This window comes from Mesoplodon mirus, assembly GCF_964341445.2.
Source record: "Mesoplodon mirus genome assembly, chromosome: 6".
NCBI lineage: Eukaryota > Metazoa > Chordata > Mammalia > Artiodactyla > Ziphiidae > Mesoplodon > Mesoplodon mirus.
Genome location: NC_138982.1, coordinates 4,504,439 through 4,523,648, shown reverse-complemented (window position 1 = coordinate 4,523,648; position 19,210 = coordinate 4,504,439).

Sequence of the window (19,210 nt, the reverse complement as noted above, 5' to 3'; positions counted from 1 at the left end):
GAGAAAGCGAGACTCGTTTCTTGCGTCAGATGAGCATTCTTCGGGTAAAGACGACGAAATAACCCGCGGAGCCAACCTGCGCGCCTGTTTCCTTTGAATAATTGCCTGCCCGATGTGAAATGCCCTTGGGGGAAATATTTATTAAATGGAAACCATTGTCCCAGGCCCAGCAGGACCTGCGTGTGTTCCAGGCTTATTGGCTTTTGCACCAGCCTCTCTCGGGAGCACCGACCAGAAACGCGCGCTGCTCCTCGGGCTTGGACCGGTTGGGGGTGGGGGTGGGGGTAAGCAGAGAACGAGGACGCAGGGAGAGAGGGTCTTTCTTTAGCATGGAGTGTGTCAAGTTTGAGGCGAAGGCTTTGCTTCTCCTTCCTACAATTAGAAAGACGTGTGGCATTTCTCATCCTCAGCGCGCTCTTTAGAGAGGTGGGCACTATGCCCATTTTACAGATTAGGAAACTGAGGTTGGGAAAGGCTACGCGATTTGCCAAAAGTGACTCCAATGGAAAGTGGTGACGCCGGGTGTACAGAACTTGAAACACTTACCCGTTTTGTTTTTTTTTCCCCACCCCACGCGGCGCCACGTCTGAGGATTAGATAGTGCTGAAGCCAAATGCGGGCCCCTCGACGAGACTACTGTAGCCATCGAAACCTGCCGTACGGATAAACTGCACTGGAGGACTGATCCTCAAGCCTGCTCTTGATTTACTCAGGCTCTTGTCCGAGACCTGGCCTCCCTGAGGGTAGACCTCGCGCCCGGAGAGCCACCTCCGCGTGGGCTCCCGAGCAGGTGCTGTCTTCACATTCCTCTCAGCCCCAGCCCCGGCCTCCCCCTGCCCTTTACCCCTGTTTTCTCGTCAAGAGGTTTCATTTAGCTTGGGGTACCAGGAAGTAGAAGCCCTTTCCAGCCCAGTCCGGGGAGGGTTTCCAAGAGTGGCTGGCAACTCCAACTCAGATTGGACCAGCCTGCTGACTTAGCGTTGTGCTCAGAGCCCGCCAGGGATCCGAGGTCCAGGGACCAGGCCATTCGAGTTCCACGGGGCGATCTCGATCGTTTGCGGAAGGAATGTCAGAAATGTTCACATCTGCAGAGAGGTATAGGGTCCGACGGGACCCTCCAAATCTCACTCAGGAACCGTCAGGGGACACTAAACCCACAGAGAGTTTTGTGTTAATGCAAATCAACCTCTTGAAAACTGCTTAAGGAGGGGATCTGGCATGGGGTCGTAGACCCCTTCTCTCTTTCCAGCCTCCAGGCCAACTCAGTCCTTTTGTCCCGAGGCAACCCGGGGCAGGCGCGGGCTCTCCTTCAGTCCTCATATTTCCACTTCCTCTTCTTGTCCGCGTTCCTCTTTAAACATCTTGCGCTCAGAGCTCAGCTGGCAATCCAGGAGTCCGGAGAGAATTATTACAAAGGGCGCACAATGGTGGCGTGGCAGTTTGTGGGCAGGGCGCCCCTGACCACCCAGGGTTCCGAAGCCCCAGGCTGTTTGGGTCACGCTGCACTGACTCTGGCGGGAGCCAGCATCTTGCGGCTCACCTTGGCCTTGAGACTTGAACTCCGCGCTGGGAAGGAACTCAGGGTTGAGGGGCGCGCTCTCCCCGCCTGGCATCGCGGCGTCTCCTAGGCGGACGGCGCAGCCTCGTACGCCCCTTACACAGAGCTGGCTGGCCACCGGTTCATTCAACACTCCTTAACGCTGGGCCTGGCTTGGTGCCGTCTCCAGCCCATGCCTCTACCTTCTCCTGGGCTGCTTTGTCCCTCTGGGCTCTGCCTCCCTGCCAGGCTTAGATCCCCGGGCACACGTCCTGGAGAGGTGGCTCCTGGGAGAACCAGCAGTTTTGGTCATCACCGGAACAGGTCTTAAGACAGAGGTCGCCCAAACGCGCCTCCTGCTTTATCCGCAGCCTGAAGCTCGGGCCGAAGGCCACTCTCCAGGGCCGAAGACCTCCCTGGGATGTGGCTTTTCCGCTTCCGCGTTTGCCTACAGAATCTGCGCGCGCGTCTTTACGCAGCGCAGTTACTCAAGGCCCGCCGCGTGCGGTCCTGAGCCTGATATCTGAATCACTGAGCAACATGGACCCGGTCAGCGAACCGACGCTGTTCCGGTCGAACGAAGGAGAGAGGCCTCGGAGGTCAAGACCCAACCCACTTCTCGCCCCGCCCCCTCTCCCCTGGCGCCCCAGCAAGGTCCAAGATGCGCCTTCCTCTCTTCTGGCTCTGGGCCTTTGTAGGGAGCACTTCCCCCCTCCTGTCGCCCAACTCCTTTGCGTACCTCAGGTCTCTTTCAAGCCTTCACCTCCTCTGAAGGGCCTTCGTTGATTCCCGAACTGGGCTAAGACCCCCTTCCATGCTCTCCCTCTTATGCCCTCTCCATCTCACGCCCTCTTCCCCAGCCTCGTGTGGCGCCCTGTCGCAGCCCATGCAGTCCACCAGCCATCGAGCTCCTCGAAGGTGGTGGCTGCGTGTTATTCATCTTTGAGTGTCCAGGGTCCACACACCGCGGAACGCAAAGAAGACACCGGATAGTTTCCTTCTGCTCAGGCTTAAGCTTTTCCAACAGGCCTTTCCGTGACTTGCAGCTGAGCGGACAGGACCCCAGATGCAGCCTGGTAGAGCCAAACGCGGAAGTCACGGGCCCCCAGGCCTGCACCCACCTGCTTGGCCTGAATGCCCTGCCGGCCTTCCAGCCTCCACCCCACGTCTCTAGTGGGAGGAAGGTCTCCTCTCCTAGGCCTCCTGGACTGAGCGACAGCCCGGCGCGGAAAGGAAGATGCGCAGACCCTGGCTTGGAGAACGTGGTTCGAAGGGTGGAGGAGGAGAGGAGAGCTTGTCACGCGGCTCGCGCCCGTCGGGTTTTCGAAGAGGCCAGGAGAGTCGCGGCGTCTGGACGGGCCGAGGTGCTGGGCACGCGCGGGACGCCAGCCCTGCCGGCTCACTGCGGCCCCTCTGGGATTCCCAAGAGGAACTGAGGGAAGTTCCAGGTGCCGGCTTCGGGGAGTTTGCGCGCAGCCCCGGCTCCCGCTCGCTGCGGGACTTGTGAGCATGATACACACTCAAGGTGTGCAGCTGCCGGAGCACCGATCTGGCCCACTCCCGAGAGGCGACAGCCCAGGGGCCAACGTTGCAGATGGTAAATAGAATCTTAGGAAATAGTGCACTTTTGGTTAAATCATAAACTTTTACCTTTTCTTATTACAAAAAATATTTTAATATTTGGCTCCCCTGCTTTTCCCCTTTTTCCTGTTTTCTATGTTCAAATTCAGAGACCCAGGGCTGTGTTCCTATTAAAACATTTCCTGGTAATTGCTCTAGGGTCTTCCTTCCAGAACCCAGCCCAGCCCCGGTGCTTCTTGAAATTTTGTAAAACTCCAAGTGTCCCTCGCAGCCAAGATGGCCCAGGAGGGCGTGGCTTCCACCAAGAAACGACGAGAAACCGAACAAAACTGGGTCTCAATCCTGGAGCGCCTGCAACAGCGTGTTTGCCGCCAACTGGCAGGGCGAGCTTGGTTGGGCTGAAGGACACTTCTATCTCAAACTCCGAGTGTGCCCAGGTAAGGAGATTTTTTGATACTTCAAACCACCTTAATTTGAGTAGCTGGGGTCTGTTGGAAGCAGACCTCACTTGATTCACCGACTTGGTGCAAGGTAATAGAGGATTGCATACGCCTCCCAGAAAGGGCAAGTGTTGGGAGCAGGAGTAGGGCTTTGAAATCTTATTCATTCACTAATGGCTATTTCTTGAGCACCTACTATGTGTCAGGCACCGTGCTGGATTCTGGGACACAGCAGTGAACAAAACTTGCAAATGCCCTTCTCCCCTGGTGCTTACAGCCCAACGGGAGGACAGACATGAACTGAGAAACAAATCCTGGGGTGATTCCTGGCTCCACCACTAAGTAGTTCCATCACTTCAGGCAAAGTACTTAACCTGTCTGTGTCCTGGTTTCCTCACCTGCAATGGGTATCATGGATTGTTTTAAGGATTAATTGAGTTACTATAAGGAAAACCCTTAGAACAGTGCTTGGCCTGTGAACCTGCCCAATAAATTATATTATATTATATTATATTATTTTATCATTAAATAAATATGGAGTTGATTTCTGATAGTGATAAGTGGCCAACAGTGAATCAGGGTGATGAGACAGGGGCTGAGGGAAGGGTGGTCTCATTTACGTTGGGTGCCCAGGGGCCTGAACACTGGAAGGGGCCAGACTTCTGAGGGAAGGTGGGGCGTAAAGCAGAAGTAGAAAATACCACCACCTGGGGGAGAGACTAACTGAAGGTACCTGAAAGATTTAAGGAGCCATTATGGCTGAAACCTGGCCATGACCTTGGGGAGAGTATAAGGAAAATGCTGGGTGAGGTCGGCAGAGCCCAGACTATCTAGGGCCTTGTAGACTCCATAAGGAGTTCGGGTTTTATTCTAAGTGTACTGGGAAGTCATTGGAATGAGAGCCATCAGAATGATTTAACCACAATCCCAGCAACCACATATGCAAATTATTCATTATCAGGCACTCTACTTATGGAGGAATCTCACCTCCAGTTATGGGCCAGAAACTTCGTAAACGGACAGATTTTTCTTGGCCCTGGAGTCAGCTGCTTGACCATCCCTTAAAGAAGAATGCCACCCTGCTGAATGCTTTGGAATCCTCTTCTCTCTCCTTTCCCCACTGGAAGCCAAGGAATAAACCAAGGGATGGTCACAGCTGTTCACGATTCTGAAAACACGTCCATTGATATTCTGTAAATATTAGCGGCCTGATGGGTCCCTGACTTCCTCTTCCCACTTCCCACCAAGTAAAGTTCTCCTACTTCCCTGTGGAGAGAATGAGGCCTCTGACTTGACCCTTTCTGGAGACAGAGTCCACATTTAGGCGAATGTCTCAGCCTGAGAAATGTAGGAGTTGTATGTGAGCAAGTAAGGTTTCTTAGGATTAAAATATATCCCATGGTTATAAGAACAGGAAAGACACATTTTGTTTCTAAGAATAAAAGCCAAAGGAATGTCAACATTGTATGCCTATCCATTGGGTTTTATTGTGTTCAGGTGTTTCGCATGCATTAGGGCTCCCACAACCCCATTCTTCTAATGTAAGAATCCTTGGTCAGCTTTCATCATAAATAATACTCTTTAAGACTCTGTGTTTGCCTAATGCAATCGGCCAAGTTATTAGAGCATACCTTCTCTTGCCAATTTTATCACAAATTATACACTGCAGAGGATAAGACCAAACTCTGGCAACAAGCCCCAATCGAGGATCAGAATAACACTTCCTCTTTTTGTGGTACCTGCCTTTGCTGCTCCCAACATAAACAGCAGGAAATATTAGGGCACTCAGCAGTTGCAAAAGGGGCCACATTCAGCATGCTTATTTCTGTGTACCTTTTGTTTCTTTAAAGCATCATTTTTACATGTTCTGAACACGAACAACCCTTAACATTTTATTTAACAAGAAAGTCATTGAAATATTTATGGAGTGAATTGATGGTTAAGTAGAAAGAGCTATAAAAATGGAGTTTAAGACCTAGGGCTTCTAATTACTATGAGACCTTGGGCAAATCACTTGACTTCTCTTGGCCTCAGTGTAACAAATTACTCCAAAACTTAGTGGCTTGAAACAACAAATGTTATGATCTCATCTGGTTTCTGAGGGTCAAGAATCCAGAACTAGCCGGGTAGTCCTGACTCAGAGTTGCTTATGAGAGTGTGATCAAGATGTCACTAGGGCTGCAGTCATCTGAAGGCTCCATGGAGCTGGATTTGCTTCCAGGCTCACTCATGTGGCTGTTGGCGGGAGGTCTCAGTCTCTCATCACACAAGCCTCTTCCTAAAGACTGCTCACATCATGGCAGCTTGATTCCCTTGTGCAAATGATCTAAGAGGGACTGAGACAGAGGCTTGGTCCACTGTGGGAGAGGACTACACCAGGGTGTGGATGTCAAGAGGAGGGACCCCAGGGGACTGTCCTGGGGGCTTCCTACCTCGCGCTCCAACTGGACAAGAGTGGAAAGAGCTTTGTAGGCAGCAAAATACAATAACTCTAAGTTACCTTCACTGATTCTGTTTCTTCTGGACAGAATCATAGCTAGCTCTGGTCAGAACTGTGCAGAGAACCTCATTTTGTTTTAAATTCTACCACTTGCCTCTGTCGGTGGACATTGGCCCCGCTGGAGCTGGCTCATGCCCTTTTTGCAGTTTTGTTAACACCATCCTGCCCCTCACCATTCTCCTTCCCAAACTGTGTCCTATTAACTTCTGTCAGCTTCTGTGAGCTGAGACGCTCACTAATTATTAAGGTGCCAATAAAGGACTTGAGGAGCTGGATTATTTTTAAGCCCCAATTGAAATTTATTATGAAACTATGGGGGTGCTCAGGATTTGAAGGAAGGGTTGACTCAGTAGGGAACAGCAAGGGGAGTTCTGGGACCTCACAGGTTCATGGACTTTGTCTCTGGAGCCACAGACACTGAGTGGTGGCCACACACACCACTCAGCTTATCTGGAGCTGGGTTTTAGAAGAGGACCCAGGTCAGGGTGACTGTTATGGGGAAAATAGAGGCAGTGTTGATGATGTTGACGGAGCCCTTTGCAGCACCTCTGAAATGATCTCGCTTAACTCCGTCTGCTCTTTAGCTAGTGCTGATCCTGATATCCACAGGTTAAAAAAAGTGAAAATATCTCTAAGTGAAAAGCCCATTAGCAATCAGTTCATGAGGAACCAGTGCATTGACTTAGAATATGTTGATCAATTTGGCCTTTTTTCTTTTTTTGTTATTTAAATTTTACTTTACTGAAATAGTACATTCACATGGTTTCAAAAGTTAGAAAGTACTAAAGCTTGGTAAGTCTCCTGCCCCAGGAAACTCCTGCTTTTCACAGTTCCCCCAAAGAGCCTTTCTCCAGAGATAGCCATTTTCCATTCCTCCAGAATCATTTCACCTCTCCATATTTCTAAACAAAATGTGCAGACTGTTATCTCCTGGCTGATAAGTGAGGAGTTAGTTCTCTGGTTCCCCACCCACCCTGCTTCCTCTCCTCTCCTCTCCTAATGTAGTTCTATTCTGTGTAGTTTTAAAATTTTTTATTTTTTGATTAAATTAGCAGTGTTCACATGATTATACCTATGCAGATATTCAATTGAGCATTGTAGTGTGTTAGGATGATGTTCATTTCTTACTTTCTACTAATTGCCCTATTTCCCACTTACTTGGTTTACTTTCTAGTTGTTACTGATTCTCCCCAGCCTTCCCACAGCCCCTTACACAACTTCCCATGAGGCCAGCCATGTCAGGGAGTTCCCCATTCAAGACTCTTTCTCAGAGACATCCTTTCTGGAGGTCCTTTCCTTCTGGGTTGGGACTTAGTTTCTATTTCTCACACCTTCCCCTTTCTTGTTTTCTCCCATGTTTTGTGGGAGTGCACCTCCCAGTATTTTCATCAGGTTGAAGAGATGGCAGGACAATGGTTGTCCTCAACATGAGTCTCCTTAAGTCCCAGGGCTCCAGGCTGGAATGGTTGCTTCTCAGCCTGGTGCCTGTGGTCTCCTTTCATCTTCACCCAGAACATTGCCTTCACTTCTCTCTCCTCTGGGGGCTCCAGGTTTTGTGTCCTGTCTTCAGCTCTCAGGTTTCATCCTTCATGGTTTGGGTACAGGAGCATCCTGTCCTCACTTTTGCTCCTCTCCCTTGACTCTGGCCCCTACCTCTAACTTTTTGAGCTCCCCTCTGTCTTACCTCATGATATTCTTTCTCCCCTGCCTTCCAGAGGCCAGTGCCGTCATGCTGCCCTGTGGCAGTCCTGCCCTCTGCGAACATGCTTCTCTACTCTTATTAGAGCTTTCCCTGAAAACATTCAAGGGAACAGCTCTATCCAGGACAGACCGGGCTTTGGAAGAGTTGGCATCTCTAGCGTGGGTTAATGCTGGAGGGAAAGTTCAGTTGACACAAACGTGGCAAACCTCGTCCTAGGTGGTGAGGGACCAATAGGACTTGATGGAGGAGATGGGAAGTGGGGGGGATCTGTCCTTCCTGGTCATTATACCAGGGATTTCTGTTGAACCAGTGAGGCAAGACATAGACTCAGAAAGTGTTTTGAGAGCAGACAATTGGAGCAGGAAGCAGCCAGCTATTATTGAATTCTTCTTTACTCATATCGTATTCCAGGTACTTATGCAAAAACTCTTTACATACATTATTTAATAGTCAATAAGCTTAGGTGGAGAAATCTGTCATTATCCCCATTTTGAAGGCAAGGAAACTGAGGCCCTAATAAAGTTAGACAGGACTTGCCCAAAGTCACAGAGCTAGTAAGCAGTGGATCCAGGGTTTGAACTCAGATGTTGTCTGACTCAAGACCCCTCATCCTGCTGTCCCAGCTCCCCTCAGGATGACCTGCTGTGAACTTGAATGGAACCTAAGCATGGTACAAGGCAGAGGAGGGCCATGTGGATCCTTGAGGGCTAGAAATTCACAGAAGGCTCCTTGAGCAGAGACCTTGACCCTCTTCTTTAATGAAAGGATGGGAAGGTCCTATAGGCTGAGGGGAGGGAAGGCGGCAGTTCAGGTGGAGAGATGTGTGCATTGCAGCAGGTATAGAGATGAGAGGAAGGACTCAGTACAAATTGGGAAAAGGTGAAAGTAGACCAGATCTTGACGGCATTGGATACCAGAACGGGGGCTGGCAGTCTATTGGATGGGCAACCAAGACGGTACATGTTAGAGATGAGGGGTAAGGGCTTAAAAGTGAGACTTTATAGTAAGACAAATGCCATGTGCTATCAATTCTCTGTGGAATCTAAAATATGACACAAATGAACTTGTCTGTGAAACAGAAATAGACTCGCAGACATGGAGAACAGACTTGTGGTTGCCGAGGGGGAGGAGGGTTGAGGGAAGGATGGATTGGGAGTTTGGGATTAGCAGATGCAAACTATTATGTATAGAAAGGATAAACAACAAACAAGGTCCTACTGTAGAGCACAGGGAACTATAGTCAACATCCTGTGATAAACCATAAAGGAAAAGAATATGGTAAATAATGTATATACTATGTATAACTGAATCACTTTGCTGTACAGTAGATATTAATACAACATTTAGATCAACTATACTTCAATAATATAAATTTTTTAAAAAGTGAGACTTTTTGAAGTTCAGTGTGAGAGTGTTATAGAAATGGTTGGAGATGGGAAGAAATTGGAAGTTATCCTGTACTTATTTACTATCCTTATTTATTCTGGATAAGCATTTGCAATGTCTCTGCTAATGCAACATTTATTTCAATAAATTCCCCTAAATTCTTACTTTTATCAGAAAGCAGAATGTCTAGTCTGCTGATGAGGACTTATTTTGGTCTGTTATTATGGTTTTAACCAAATATATCTTGCAGCAGTTCTTTGCTAAAAATATTTTTAGGTTTGTACTTACTACGCGAGCATGGATTGATTCCCTTATCAACCTATGTTCAAGAGCTAAATTCGGTAGGATAATTTTAGCAATGATTAGTCTTCACTATAAATCAGGACAGTCCATTTATAATCCTTGGATTATAATTTAGAGGATAATCTCAATCCTTGTATTTCATAGTATGTACTACACACTGAGATTCTCTGTTTATTAATCTCCACAATGGACACAAGATTAAGAGAAAAAGAAACCACCCTGGAGTGTGTGGCAAAGTCCCTTATGTACATTCAAGTCATGGGGCCAGGATTGGTACGTAGGTCTGTCTAATCCTACTCTACCAGACTGCCTCGTTGAAATACTTGCTTAAAGATGTCTAAACATAGGGCATATTTATTGGATATGTGAATTTGGACTTTAGCTGAGTAAGTAGGGCAGATACCTTGGAGTACTTTTGTGGTCCTGTTCGCTGGCACAGGACCCCCTCCTCCTTTGTGAACATCCTATTGTGATTCTCTGACTTGCTAACACAACGTCTACGACAGATAATGCTGACAGCCCAGTCAATAGTCATTTCCCCTATTCTTCCTTGATAATCGGACCTTGATTCTTTTCAGTATCCACTGCTCAGGGGTAACTTGATTAAACCAATAATAGACTCACCATCTGCTTGTCAGTGATTGGTTGAAGGGTGGGCATGTGCCCCAGTCTGGCCAATGAGCAGGAGTCTGCTCTGATGTGGGATTCTGGGGAAAGTTTTCCTTGCTCTATACAAGAGTTGCACAGGAGGAAGTGATCCCAGTTTTTCTGTTTTGAGATCTTGTATTCATGTTACTATTTCACTGTTGGAACTAGGACCGCTTCCCTGAGACCATGAGGGGGAATGAGAGGAAGAAAGCACATCAATAAGATGAGGATGAGGAGTCGTGAAAGGGCAAGAATTTAGTTCCTTCATGATTTCATAGAGCTACTGCATTAACTGAACCCAACTTTGAAACTTTTGATGAGTGAGAGAATTCGTTTTTTTTTTTATTGTTTAAGTCCTTTCTTGTTAGGTTTTCTGTTGGTGCAGTCAAAAGCTGCCTATGTGGTAACAAAGCCCCCACCTTTACCATCTCAGGTTTTGTTTAAAATTGGACTTAGCTGAATTTATACAGCCACCACTAAGCTCTTATGTGTGGGAGCTGAAGCTCTTTTGGTATGCACATCTGAGTCTTCTTTTTATGGATTTTCTGTTCAGCTACTCTCTATTTTCACATACTTTAATGTAGTAAAATTGTGATTATTTTTACTGACCAGTTTATATGGGTTGGCATCTGCTTGCTGTATAAATAACCCCTCAGTTTTGCAATTGGGGAGGAATAGGAATGAGCTGGGCTGAGTTTCTCCCTGTAAAGATCTTGGAGCAGTAGATACTGCTGTCCTTTATGGCTGCTGGGAGCCATGTTGGCCCTGATACGATTGGGGGTCTAGAGAACGCCCTCCCCCAAACACACATTGTAGCTCCTCAGCACCTATCCCGAGTCCTATGATTGTGCTGATTTTTCCAGTCCTGATGCAGCTGCCCGTGGCTTCCCAGCAGTCCCTCTATTCATCTGTCATTCTGATTACACTCCCTCAATGAGGCTGCAACTAAAGATCCATCAGACTCTAGCCATTTCATCTGTGAGGTGTCTCTTAGCATCTCTCTATGTCCAAACTAGGCTGTTTCTTTCCCATCTTTTCTTTTTCTCCCAGTCTCAGAGGGAGAGATGCCTTCTTTTCTCCAAAGTTCCCTGTACCAGAGGCTCATTCTTGTATCTTCCTCCTGCTGTGAAGCTGGAGCCTTTTATATGAACATGTCTTCTGCAAGGATGCCATTCTTTCTACCTAGGGATGGGCTCTGGTTTCTCTCATTCTCAGGCAGAAGACAAGCTGACTGTGCTGTTCTTTCAGTGTACTAGACATCTAGAGTGGAAAATCCATGCCTTTGGCTCCACGTCTTCCCTGCACCTCTGGTCCTTAACACCCTGCCTTCTGTTCCCTGCTCCTGTAACTTACCACAAGGGAACTAGCGAAGGCAGCCAGGCCCTTGTCCTGGCAAATGCATGACCTTTGCTCAGCCCTGCTTTTCCTAGACCATTGCAGCTGTTGCTGCTGTTCTCCATCCTCTAAACTTTTCTGCTGAAAAGTTTAACTTTAAACTTTCCCTGACCTCAGCCCTTTGATTCCTCCCTTTTCACTTTCTCTCTGGGACAGCCCAGTTGTGTATTGAAAACCTGTCAGCTGAGATCAGATGAGCTTCCTGCCAAGAAGAGTCTGATTAACCTTGTACCCAGGACAATTCAGGGGCTCATACGAAATAGCACAACAGATGCCTGGTGATTCAGACCTGTCTTCTGCTCAGACCTCTTTCCCAGCTTCTAACCTTGTTTCTGTGCTTAATGACCATTTCCACGTGGGTGTCTGGATATTGCTTCTTTTTCCTTCTGTCCAAAACAGAAAGTTATCTTTCCTTCCATGCTGACTGCTCAGCTTCTTCCTTCTTTATTTCAGCCTGTCATCGCATGATTCACTGGGGATATTAGGGTTCTCACCAACTCTTCCTTTTCTCCTTTCTTTCATATGCTGCCACCCACCGAGCCTTGTCTACTCTTTCTTCTTACTGCCTGCCCATTGAGCCCTCCTTTCTCTTTCCCATCTTTAGCTTTTGTCACTCCATGCCTGAACTGATAGGAGCTTCTCTTTGCTTCCAACGAATCCACACAATTACCAGATTTCTATTTTAAAACCAAACTTAACACTCCACATGTCACACCTGTGTGCTGAGATGCCTTTCATAACATGGATGAGGTGTCCACTGCTCTCCTGGCTCATAAGGAAATATCCAACTGGTTTTTCCCAGTCCCCTTTGGTTAGGGGAGAGCCTTTCCCTTCTGGCCATCTGCCATCCCAAGGTGCTGGGACTATTAGATGGTGGGTTTTAGGTAGACGGTGGGTCAGTTGGGCTGTGGAGGACCTGGCAATGTCCTCAGGTTGGTGACACTGAGCAGGATTCTGCTCACTCCCAGCTCCCTGGTTCTCGAGATGCAAAGACTCCACCAATCCTCCCTCAGGTAGAACTGAATTTCTCTTTCCTGCCCATGTGCCTCAGTTGTCCCACTCTTCCTCCTCCTTCCCTTCCTCCCACTGGGTCTAACTTTGTTTCAGATTGTAGAAAAACCTCCCTGGACAAATGAGCACCCAATCTTCTGTCTTTTGTTTGGAGGCACTTTGTCTTTGTAGTTGTTCCCCAAGTGGGTGACTCTCACACTATGGCAGTGGATGGCAGAGGGGAAAAGACCCTCAGGATGCCTGTGAGAGAGGAGGAGAGAGGGAAACCTGCTGAAACACAGGGACAGTTACTGAGGGAAGTAACCTTGCCACTCTTATATGACTCTCTGTCTTTAAAGTAAATTTCAAATGTCTAATTGAGCTTCAGTTTCCTGAACTATAAAAGATACTAATGCCTTTCCCACTGGGTGACATGGGGATCAAAAATAAAATACTATATAAGCAACAAACAAAATAGAAGCAGAACCAAGTGTTATTTCTCCATTATTTTTCTTCCTCACTGTGGCTCCAGATAACCTCTTGACTCTCACGCTGAGGTTATGCACATTAAATCTGTTCTGTTTCATTGTCCAGACCTGAGTCACATGCCCAAACTGGCTGTCAAGGGGGCTGGGAATTGCAGTCTTTGATTTGGACAGACATGCTGCCCCAAATATTCTGTTACTATGGAAGAAGAGAGGAGCTAGTGAGGCAACCAGTGGTCTCTGCTATATCATCTTGGTGACTTTAAAATTTTTCTTCCTCTTGTCTATTTTCCTTGGGCACAGAATTTTAACAAAGAGTTCATAAGAATACGTTATACGGATCAAGAAATACATAGCCAGTGACACGGCAGCTCACGTGCTGGGAAAGTTGGTTCAGGGTGCAGGAGGAAGGTAGTTTGCGCTGTTTTGACTTCATTGGAGTCAAGCCTCAGCTGTGACTGTGGCTCCTCCTGCTCCCACCAACGCTCCTTCAGCTTCTCCCAGTTCAGTTCTCTCCAGGCAGAACCTAAATGAACTCCAGGCTGCGACTGGGCTTTACCACATTTCAGTGGACCATCTAGGAACAGCAGTCTGCCTTCCTTAATTTACCTCACATCAGTGTCAATTCTCCGACTGTGTCCTATTGTGTCTGCAGGAACCTTGATCATTTCACTAACCCACAGGCCATCATGCTGGTCTTCTACACTGTTGACATCCTACCAATCATCCTTGGAGAAAGAGGGTGTATGTTATCATGCTCAGTTGTTTAGAGAGAAAGAAAGCAACAATAATGGCATAGTGATGCTGCAGCCTTCTGGCTGACAGGGTCTTTGTGCTCCAGCCAGGTGTCAGACCTGAGCCTCTGAGGCGGGAGAGCTGAGTTCAGGACATTGGACCACCAGAGACCTACTGGCCCCATGTAATATCAATCAGCCAAAGCTCTCCCAGAGATCTCCGTCTCAACGCTAAGACCCAGCTCCACTCAATGACCAGCAAGCTCCAGTGTTGGACACCCCATTCCAAACAATTAGCAAGACAGGAACACAAACCTACCCATTAGCAGAGAGGCTGCCTAAAATCATAAGTTCACAGACACCCCAAAACACACCACTGGACATGGTCCTACCCACCAGAAAGAGAAGATCCAACCTCATCCACCAGAACACAGGCACCAGTCCCCTCCACCAGGAAGCCTACACAATCCACTGAACCAACCAACCACGGGGGGAAGACACCAAAAACAACAGGAACTATGAACATGCAGCCTGCAAAAAGGAGACCCCAAACACAGGAAGATAAACAAAATGAGAAGACAGAGAAATAAGCAGCAGATGAAGGAGCAAGGTAAAAACCCACCAGACCAAGCAAATGAAGGGGAAATAGGCAGTGTACCTGAAAAAGAATTCAGAGTAATGATAGTAAAGATGATCCAAAATCTTGGAAAGAGAATGGAGAAAATACAAGAAACGTCTAACAAGGACCTAGAAGAACTAAAGAGCAAACAAAGAATGATGAACAACACAATAAATGAAACTGAAAATTCTCTAGAAGAAATCAATAGAAGAATAACTGAGGTAGAAGAACGGATAAGTGATCTGGAAGAGAAAATAGTGGAAATAACTACCACGGAGCAGAATAAAGAAAAAATAATGAAAAGAATTGAGGACAGTCTCAGAGACCTCTGGGACAACATTAAACACACCAACAGTCAAATTATAGGGGTCCCAGAAGAAGAAGAGAAAAAGAAAGGGACTGAGAAAATATTTGAAGAGATTATAGTTGAAAACTTCCCTAATATGGGAAAGGAAATAATCTAGTCCAGGAAGCGCAGAGAATCCCATACAGGGTAAATCCAAGGAGAAACAGGCCAAGACACATATTAATCAAATTATCAAAAATTAAATACAAAGAAAAAATATTAAAAGCAGCAAGGGAAAGCAACAAATAATATACAAGGGAATCCCCATAAGGTTAACAGCTGATCTTTCAGCAGAAACTCTGTAAGCTGGAAGAGAGTGGAAGGACATATTTAAAGTGATGAAAGGGAAGCACCTACCCCCAAGATTACTCTACCCAGCAAGGATCTCATTCAGATTTGACAGAGAAATTAAAACAGTTACAGACAAGCAAAAGCTAAAATAATTCAGCACCACAAAACCAGCTTTACAACAAATGCTAAAGGAGCTTCTCTAGGCAGGAAACACAAGAGAAGGAAAAGACCTACAATAACAAACCCAAAACAATTAAGAAAATGGTAATAGGAACATACATATATATAATTACCTTAAATGTAAATGGATTAAATGATCCAACCAAAAGACATAGACTGGCTGAATGGATACAAAAACAAGACCCATATATGTGCTGTCTACAAGAGATCCACTTCAGACCTAGGGACACATACAGGCTGTAAGTGAGGGGATGGAAAAATATATTCCATGCAAATGGAAATCAAAAGAAAGCTGGAGTAGTAATTCTCATATCAGACAAAATAGACTTTAAAATAAAGTCTATTACAGGAGACAAAGACGGACACTACATAACGATCAAGGGATCAATCCAAGAAGAAGATAAAACAATTGTAAATATTTATGCACCCAACCTAGGAACACTACAATACATAAGGCAAATGCTAACAGCCATAAAAGGGGAAATCGACAGTAACACAGTCATAGTAGGGGACTCTAACACCTCACTTTCACGAATGGACAGATCAACCAAAATGTAAATAAATAAGGAAACACAAGCTTTAAATGATACAATGAACAAGATGCACTTAACTGATATTTATAGGACATTCCATCCCAAAACAACAGAATACACTTTCTTCTCAAGTGCTCATGGAACATTATCCGGGATAGATCATATCTTGGGTCACAAATCAAGCCTTGGTAAGTTTAATAAAATTGAAATCGTATCAAGTATCCTTTCCAACCACAATGCTATGAGACTAGATATCAATTACAGGAAAAAATCTGTAAAAAATACAAACGCATGGAGGCTAAACAATACACTACTTAATAACCAAGAGATCACTGAAGAAATCACAGAGGAAATCAAAAAATACCTAGAAACAAATGACAATGTAAACATGACGACCCAAAACCTATGGGATGCAGCAAAAGCAGATCTAAGAGGGAAGTTTATAGCAATACAATCCTACCTTAAGAAACAAGAAACACCTCAAACAACCTAACCTTACAACTAAAGCAATTAGAGAAAGAAGAACAAAAAAGCCCCAAAGTTAGCAGAAGGAAAGAAATCATAAAGATCAGGTCAGAATTAAATGAAAAAGAAATGAAGGAAACAGTAACAAAAATCAATAAAACTAAAAGCTGGTTCTTTGAGAAGATAAACCAAATTGATAAACCATTAGCCAGACTCATCAAGAAAAAAAGGGAGAGGGCTTCCCTGGTGGCACAATGGTTGAGAGTCCGCCTGCCGATGCAGGCGACGCGGGTTCGTGCCCCGGTCTAGGAAGATCCCACATGTCTTGGGGCGGCTGGGCCCGTGAGCCATGGCCACTGAGCCTGCACATCTGGAGCCTGTGCTCGGCAATGGGAGAGGCCACAACAGTGAGAGGCCCACATACCACAAAAAAAAAAAAAAAAAGAGAAAAAGAGAGAAGACTCAAATCAACAGATTTAGAAATGAACAGGAGAGGTAACAACTGACGCTGCAGAAATACAAAGGATCATGAGAGATTACTACAAGCAACTATATGCCAATAAAATGGACAACCTGGAAGAAGTGGACAAATTCTTAGAAAAGCACAACCTTCCGAGACTGAACCAGGAAGAAATAGAAAATATAAACAGACCAATCACAAGCACTGAAATTGAAACTGTGATTAAAAATCTTCCAACAAACAAAAGCCAAGGACCAGATGGATTCACAGGCAAATTCTATCAAACATTTAGAGAGGAGCTAACACCTATCCATCTCAAATTCTTCCAAAATATAGCAGAGGGAGGAACACTGCCAAACTCATTCAACGAGGCCACCATCACCCTGATACCAAAACCAGACAGAGATGTCACAGACAAAGAAAACTACAGACCAATATCACTGATGAACATAGATGCAGAAATCCTCAACAAATACAAGCAAACAGAATCCAACAGCACATTAAAAGGATCATACACCATGGTCAAGTGGGGTTTATCCCAGAAATGCAAGGATTCTTCAATATATGCAAATCAATGTGATACACCATATTAACAAACTGAAGGGTAAAATCCATATAATAATCTCCATAGATGCAGAAAAAGCCTTTGACGGTATTTAACATCCATTTATGATAAAAACTGTCCAGAAAGTAGGCATAGAGGGAACTTACCTCAACATAATAAAGGTCATACATGACAAACCCACAGCCAACATCCTTCTCAGTGGTGAAAAACTGAAACCATTTCGTCTAAAGTCAGGAACAAGACAAGGATGCCCACTCTCAGCACTATTATTCAACATAGTTTTGGAAGTTTTAACCACAGCAATCAGAGAAGAAAAAGAAATAAAAGGAATCCAAATCGGAAAAGAAGAAGTAAATCTGTCACTGTTTGCAGATGACATGATACTATACATAGAGAATCCTAAAGATGCTACCAGAAAACTACTAGAGCTAATCAATGAATTTGGTAGAGTAGCAGGAGATAAAATTAATGCACAGAAATCTCTTGCATTCTTATACACTAATGATGAAAAATCTGAAAGAGAAATTAAGGAAACACTCTCATTTACCATTGCAAAAAAAAGAATAAAATACCTAGGAATAAAACTACCTAAGGAGACAAAACGCCTGTATGCAGAAAACTATAAGACACTGATGAAAGAAATTAAAGATGATACAAACAGATGGAGAGATATACCATGTTCTTGGATAGGAAGAATCAACATTGTGAAAATTACTATACTACTCAAAGCAATCTACAGATGCAGTGCAATCCCTTTCAAACTAGTAATGGCATTTTTCACAGAATTAGAATAAAAAATTTTTACAATTTTTATGGAAACACAAAAGACCCCGAAAAGCCAAAGCAATCTTGAGAAAGAAAAAAGGAGCTGGAGGAATCAGGCTCCCTGACTTCTGATATACTACAAAGCTACAATAATCAAGACAGTATGGTACTGGCACAAAAACAGAAAGATAGATCAATGGAAAAGGTAGAAAGCCCAGAGATAAACCCACACACATATGGTCATCTTATCTTTGATAAAGGAGGCAAGAATATACAATGGAGAAAAGACAGCTCTTCAATAAGTGGTGCTGGGAAAACTGGACAGCTACATGTAAAAGAATGAAATTAGAACACTCCCTAACACTATACACAAAATTAAACTCAAAATGGATTAAAGACCTAAATATAAGGCCAGACACTATAAAACTCTTAGAGGAAAACATAGGCAGAACATTCTATGACATAAATCACAGCAAGACCCTTTTTGACCCACCTCCTAGAGAAATGGAAATAAAAACAAAAATAAACAAATGGGTTCTAATGAAACGTAAAAGCTTTTGCACAGCAAAGGAAACCATAAGACAAAAAGACAGCCATTAGTATGGGAGAAAATATTTGCAAATGAATCAATTGACAAAGGATTAATCTCCAGAATTTACAAGCAGCTCATGCAGCTCAATATCAAATAAAACAAACAACCCAATCCAAAAATGGGCAGAAGGCCTAAGTAGACATTTATCTAAAGAAGATATACAGATTGCCAACAAACACATGAAAGGACGCTCAACATCACTAATCATTAGAGAAATGCAAATCAAAACTACAATGAGGTATCACCTCACACCTCTCAGAATGGCCATCATCAAAAAATCTACAAACAATAAATGCTGGAGAGGGTGTGGAGAAAAGGGAATCCTCTTGCACTGTTGGTGGGAATGTAAATTGCTACAGCCACTATGGAGAACAGTATGGAGGTTCCTTCAAAAACTGAAAATAGAGCCACCAGATGACCCAGCAATCCTACTACTGGGCATTTACCCTGAGAAAACCATAATTCAGAAAGATTCATGTAGCACAATATTCATTGCAGCACTGTTTACAATAGCCAGGACATGAAAGCAACCTAAGTGTTCATTGACAGATGAATGGATAAAGAACATGTGGCACATATATATAATGGAATTTTACTCAGCCATAAAAAGAAACGAAATTGAGTTATTTGTAATGAAGTGGATGAACTAGAATGTGTCATACAAAGTGAAGTAAGCCAGAAAGAGAAAAACAA